This window comes from Medicago sativa, chromosome 5, assembly GCF_051527215.1.
Source record: "Medicago sativa cultivar Bolivia chromosome 5, Bolivia_mono, whole genome shotgun sequence".
In the NCBI taxonomy this organism is placed as follows: Eukaryota; Viridiplantae; Streptophyta; class Magnoliopsida; order Fabales; family Fabaceae; genus Medicago; species Medicago sativa.
The window spans coordinates 824,905-832,041 of NC_140753.1; the positions used below are offsets into that span (position 1 = coordinate 824,905).

The 7,137-nt window shown below is 36.4% G+C and overlaps 1 long non-coding RNA gene across 9 annotated transcripts; it reads left to right on the plus strand.

Annotated features, from left to right (window-relative positions):
* Positions 1-1,194: 1,194 nt before the first annotated feature.
* Positions 1,195-4,662, plus strand: LOC146918881 (uncharacterized). Of its 9 annotated transcripts, none has more exons than XR_015011255.1 (10): positions 1,195-1,700; positions 1,821-2,096; positions 2,525-2,645; positions 2,822-2,895; positions 3,069-3,178; positions 3,280-3,355; positions 3,493-3,593; positions 3,864-4,040; positions 4,176-4,265; positions 4,375-4,662. It is a non-coding gene; the product is annotated as an uncharacterized LOC146918881 (long non-coding RNA). The 9 variants fall into 9 exon arrangements; XR_015011254.1 differs by having other exon boundaries at positions 3,530-3,593; XR_015011250.1 differs by lacking the exon at positions 3,493-3,593.
* Positions 4,663-7,137: the final 2,475 nt, after the last annotated feature.

Here is a 7,137-nt window from a genome sequence, read left to right on the forward strand (position 1 = left end):
CGCATATTTTTATCAATTTTCAACATATGACAATATCACAAAAATGTCAAGAAAAGTGTCCAACACATGTGGAAAAAATTATAGAATTTTATGAGGATTTTAGACAAGGCAGGGGTTCCATTAGCAAAGAAATGGTGTGGAAATAGCAAAAACAAATGGAGGAACGAAAATTTGCAAAGGAACAGGTCCAAGCCCAGTGCATGGATGGGTCTGGATCATCCAGGAGCCTCAGAGGCGTTGGATTGATCCAGATCACTTGAAACCCTAGATCTAAAGGTCACAAACACGCTACACATCATAAGACCAAATAGGCACACCAGAAGAACGAATCTACACCGTACACATCATAGGAAGGCAGATCAGACGGTGAGGAAGAAAGAGGAGACGGTTTGGGGAGTGAACCAGGCTGGTTCAGGTGAACCGGTTCGGTTCACTCCCTTATAAAAGCAACGAGCCGGTTTTTTCTTTCATTTTAAAAGACTCTTTCTCTTTCTTCTCCTCGTCTTCCTCTCGTTCTCTCTTCTTCTCAACCTAACCCTAACGGCGCCATTCATCTTTCTTTGACAGTTCAGGCGAAATGAAACCCTAAATCAATCCTAAATTCCACACAGTTCATGAATATGAACTCTGATTTTCGAAACAAACGATGAAACATTATAGATCTACCTATTGATGTTTCGGTTTCAAGATTTTTGAAAAAATCTTGAACAAATTATGGACAAAATCTTAAACCTCCTATCTAGAATTTCTTGGGTATCTCTTAGCTAACAAAAAACTGGATTACCTTCTTATACATAGCCAGAAGTTATTATTATGACAGTGTTATTAATTTATTGCTTTTTATTTTGAAATAAAAAAGCAATGAAGCTGATTCTTTTTCGGTGGCTTAGCATCCCTTGTAATTTTCCCTTCCATCATTGTTATCATACTTATTTCTAATATGAATAACATTGCTAACAAATTGTGCCAACCCTAATCCTACTTATTTTGGCGCCAATGAATAATGTCCATTGATCTAGGCACCAAATGCATCTCAACCATTGATTTCTAAGCTATTTAACTATTCCCTCTAATTATGTACTACTTCTTTCAAGTGCTCTGGAAAACTGTTCCAATGAAAAAAAAACGGCACCCCATACTTTTAGCACTTTCCAATGTCATTTTTTTTATTGGCTTATGGGAAATTAATTTTCCAACAATTTTAATTTTCCAACAATTTCAATATTGACATTGCACTTATCTTCTCTCTCCCTCTCTCTTTCTCTCTCTCGGAACAAGCTTCTTCCTCTACCTCTTATCTCTCTCTTTCATTTTCGATTTTCTCTCTGCTTTTCTCCTCTCTCAATAGTGCTTTCAGAGAGAGATTCTTCATCTTCCATACCCTCCGTACTAAATGGAAGACACCACCAACAACAACAATCAAGTGACCTCATTGTTCGAGCAACAAAGCACCGTTAACGTCACTCCTGAACTTAACGGAACCACCACTGATGGGTCCCACTACTCCGTTACGGTGAACAAGAAGAAGCGTGGTAGGCCCAGAAAGTACGAGTCTCCCGAGGAAGCTATCGCCGGAAGAAAAGCCATCGCAGCTAGAAAAGCCGCCGCCGCAGCTACTGTTAATGCTACCGCTACCGCCACGACGTCGTTTTCGTCTCCTAACTTTAACAAACCTAAAAAGTTTCATTCCTCTTATCTAGGTCCGTTTTTTTTAACCTAATTTTTTATTTTTAGAACATTGTTTTTTGTGAATTATTAAACTAAGTGCATGCATGTTGATTTAATTATTGAATTTGAATTTAATGTTTTTGCTGATGCAGGGAATTCAAGAGAGGATTTAATTATTAAAAACTAAGTACATTTTGGCTCTTATCCTCTCTCAATAGCTGCTTTTCTTCATCTTCATCGCCTACAGTTCCGACGCCTCACCAGAAACCACCGCTGAAACAGTGTGTTGAGAGTGATATACCCTGAAGAGAATCTCACTTCAAATCTGGATATCGGAATCATCTGTATTTCGATCCGTTAGTTTATACGACACGCTCCGTCGCGGCTAGGAGAGGTGGGCTGATTTCGTCTCCTTTTCACTGCTATGGGTAAGTTTTTTCTCCTTCTCCTTTCTCCGTTGGTATATTTTTTCCCTCATCTTTAAATCCAAATTTGTGTAAGTTTTTCACCTTCAATTTCTTCCCTTTTCATGTGTTTGATGAAATGTCTCATTGAATTTCACTTTTACTTCTTTGTGTTTTGAAATTATCTCTCTCTCTCTCTCTCTCTCTCTCTCTCTCATGACTCTAATGTTTTCGGCTACAGTGTAGCAATAATTTGGTTACAAATAAAAAATTGCATTGTTTTTATTTGTTCTAAATATTGATTTTGCAATGGAGTTTCCTATTACACATATGAGGTAGGTCAGTTTAACTATGTTGTTTGAGATGAAGTTCAATATTTGAGCTTAAAAATTGTCTCTTGGTTGTTGGCATAACAAATTTTGCTAATTTATGACTCTTGCAATAATTTATAGGTAAACACCTTTGGCTTTGAATCTGGTCCAAGAAGCAAGAACCACGAGAAGGAAAGTATCATTGATTTAGATGTTGAGTTTTTTTACGAGACAGAAAAGAACCTAGAAGTGATAAAAAAAGGTCTTTGATTTAAAAATGATAAATGTCTTTAACAACTATTTTAGACCCACTATTTTTCTGTCTCATTTCTTTTCTTTGCTTTAACTCTAATCTCTAATAATAATATTTTTTCGGATCAGTTATTGTTCATTCTTACTCTTTTTGCTAATGTGGTTTGTTCTTCTCCAATGGAGTAGGTAATCGCGGAGCATCTGAATTCTTCCATGCCTCGAGATAGCATTACGGCGACTATTCAATTTCAAACGTTGAGGTGATGCTTAGATCTGCTTCTCTTATGATATCAGATTATTCACTATGTAATTGAGCTTAATTCAATCGTTAATTTTGTTTGGTTTTGACATTGGAAAATAATCTCATATAAATGTTGATTTCGTATGTTGATTTCGTAGTTTGATTGTTTGTTTATGTGTTGTTTGACCGAAGTGAAAGAGAGTATCTGCGAGGGGATGAGATTGCACCGTATGCAATTTAATAAACCAACCTGCCATAAGCATAGCTGCCATCATCTGAACGTGCAGATCAAACAATGTTAGGTAGAAAATTAATAAACCATGTAACTCATGCAATATTGTTGAATATATCTTAAATATTCTGCTTAAATTATTTTGTTTAATTGAACTCTCTTTTGCACAAGTTATAAACTTTGACTCCAGGATCAAATTTGTTTGGTTAAACACGAGAAGGGGATCTAGGTGAGTTCAATGAACGGGGTGAGTTCAATTAGTTAAATTAATTTTCATGCAATAATTTTATTTCGTGAGTCATCTGAACGTGCAGAATAAATTTGATTTGTTCTGACAAGGCTACCTCATGCAATTTAATAAACCATGTCTTGGATGTCTTAAAGGTTGAAAATTAATTTAGGATGCTTCATTGAACTTTAGGATTCTTACTGGAAATTCATGATGGTCTGTATAGATTTCATATCTTCATGATTTAATTTTCCAGGTTTGCCTCTTTCGCTCATGAATATTTTCAAACAATTGCTCCAAGACATGGTTTAAAACATCCAACCAAATATAGCTCTGCAAATAACACTATAAAATAGCTCTGCAAATGACACTATAAAATCGTCACATGCAGCCTGTAACACAATATTTAGAGTATCTAATGCACAGGGATAGGTTAACTTATAAGTTGATGATAATTTTTTTTCTAGAATTGATTAGAGTATCTAATGTTATGCACCATGACTGATTGTTTACCCGGATATGACAGGCTAACAATGCTCTTGGATGTCTGTCGGATCTTGATGTTTTAGTTTGAAAACAGATGTTGTTCAAGGTTGAAATAACTGATGGGAATTTGCGTCATAACTGGAGGAATTATGATGTCAAGAGGACTTCTGCTAACACTGACCTGATCAAATAGTTTTTGCAGCGTGACAATATTAAGGTATTGATGACATAATTATACGTTGCAATATGTGTTAATCTTGAACTTGACAGATGAAGTGTCTGCCTGTCTGGTATGGTTTATATTAAGGTAGTAATAACCAATTAAACAGTACTATGTGTATATGCATTGCAGATTATTAATGAAGAGGATGAAAACTTCTGGAATAATGTGGCTTTAACACAAATTGATGCAGATTCGTTGGAATGAACCACCTTATTATTGGTAAATTGTTTTATGAGATAATGTTGACAACTGATACCGAAAGTTGATTTATGATTTCCCAAATTACAGGGTTGACTGATTGAGTCAACCCTTTTTGAATTTGTACCAGAAGGTGTTACCTGTTAGGCATAAAATGGGAGACACTGGTCTAAGAATCACGCTGCTCATAATGTTGGTGTAGTTAAAGGAATTTGAGGTTATTGGTATGTTAAAGTTTAATAGGCATATTCCATATTGAAAAATGCTAGATATTAGTTACATATTATGCTATATGTACTGTTATTATATCTAATACCATTTAAGGTATGGTTCTGTATACGTTTTTGTTCCAAGGAATTATTTCAGAATGTTTGAACTTCTATGCAGAATAAGAATCATTGAGCTCATTTTGAATTCACTCTTTATATAACATTTTCATTCATTGTATTCTCATATTATGCTTAATTTTATTTTGTTACTATATAAGACTGTCTTGCAACTATTTTACCAACATGTACATATATTATGTGTTGTATTCTACTAAATTTTAATCCAAACTATAAATGCCCATGCGTCAGCACGGGAAGACGATCTAGTATATATATATATATAGGGTTATGTTACAAGCCACCCTTTGGTGGTGTCTTTTATCAAGTCACGCCTTAAGGTGTGATTTTCACTTTTTAGTTATAACTTTGCTAAAAGACACCTTCACAAAAGGTGTCTTCTATCATAACCCATATATATATAGTTAAGTTGATACTTTTGTTGTCTGGACCCTTGTTCTATCATCAAGCATCTATTTGCATTGAAGTTAAGGTGGTGTTTTTGTTGTCTGGAAGGGGGCTGCTTTATATATTGTATATGTATATGATGCATGTAACATTCAGGGGAAGTGTTGGTTGTGAGAGGAGCGTTTGTCTCTCAGAAACAAAAATGTAGACTCAGAATGTACATGGTGATTTCAATGTCATTGTATCGAACAACAAAGGAAAGGTGATAGTAGCATGAGCATGCGAGGTGGGATAGATGAGTTCAGCCAGTTTATTGACAACATCGAACTGGTTGATATCTCATTGGTAGGAAAGAAATTCACATGATTTAGTGATGACAAGATATTTGATGAAATTTTAGCTATGTTTTTTAGTCGATTTAATAGAGTCTGAGGTCATTTTAGATATGTTTTAGAGAAGTTGATTATGGTTTAAGGGATATTTTTTATTGTTTTCATTTGAGTCAATGTAAGTCGACAACTTCATAGGTGTGTTGGTCCTTTTCGTAAGAAATCATGTAAATCGGAAAATCAAGACATCGCATGGTGGAGGCAGGACAATGAAGATCAATGGAGTTCAAAAATGGTTTTATGGCAATAAAATGAGGGAAAATAATGTTCCAAGTCCCATGATGAATATTAGAAATCGTGGTTGGGCCTAACACAACCCCACAAAACCGGCTTGTGTGGTGAAGATTGCCCCCGCTTATAAACAAATTGTCAGGCCAACTCCTAACCGATGTGGGACTCTTAACACACCCCCTCACGCTCAGGATTGCACATCTGAAGCGTGAACATAAATGACGGGTGGCCCGATAACGGAAACCTGACAACAGGTGGCCCAAAATCGTGAAGAGGCTCTGATACCATATTAGAAATCGTGGTTGGGCCTAACACAACCCCACAAAACCGGCTTGTGAGGTGAGGATTGCCCCCACATATAAACAAATTGTCAGGCCAACTCCTAACTGATGTGGGACTCTTAACACACCCCCTCACGCTCAGGATTAGACATCTGAAGCGTGAACATAAATGACGGGTGGCCTGATAACGGAAACCTGATAACAGGTGGCCCAGAATCGTGAAGAGTCTCTGATACCATGTTAGGAAACATGGCATCCATTGATGAAGGAGAGAAAAGCTTATAAAATTCTTTCTATTGATGGAAAATGAAATATTACAATATGAGAAAGTTATCCCACTAGTGGGGTTATTACAAGTATATATACTACTACAACTAGTATCTCTAATAGTCCCCCTCAAGTTGGAAGGTGTTCAAAACACTTCCAACTTGAAATGAGAAAATACAAGAAAATGCATCAAGCAAATGAAAATACAAGGAAAGATGCCGGAAAAACATCGGCTAAAAACCAAAGACATCAAACAAGTGCTTATCCAACAAGAAGCAACCACAACTCAAGGTTGAACCAATTGAAGGAAGAAGCATCAAAGCAACGCTTAACCACCATCCGGTAGAAGCCAATATCAACAAAGCCTTAAAAGGCACAACACTTAACCATCAAGAGTGTTCAATCACTCAAGATAGAAGCACAAGACAAGAAAAGAAGTGCAAGGAAGAGCCATAGTCTACAATGGAAGGAGGTCATATGTTGAACAAACTTCACACCAAAGGTACCATGAAGCAACAAGACCAAGGTTCCAAAGATAAAAGTGATGCCCTCCTATGCCGAGCCGAGACAAGAAAAAACAAAATCAAGCCAATAGAGATGCATAGCCATGTGATGTGTCTTCAAACCATAGAAAACAAATCCATGTTGATGCATTCAAACCATAGGCCAAAACCAATGCTTCCAATAATGAAGCACTCCAAACAACGATCCAGGACAAAGAAACCGAGGAAAAGTAATCAATTCAAGAATCTTCCAACAATCCAAAACTGAGCCAGAATCATAAACCTCACCAAAAGATCCAATAACACTGCAGCAGTCAAGAACAGCCATCACCAAACTGGACGCAATATGCAATAAGGACCAAAAACACGAACATAATAGTAGAAAACAATCTGAATCAATTGCCTAAGAGGATGCAACACAAACTTCATTGACATCAAATGGAACATCAAAGTAAGCTGGCCAACAAAGTAGCATCAGTCTTAACTAT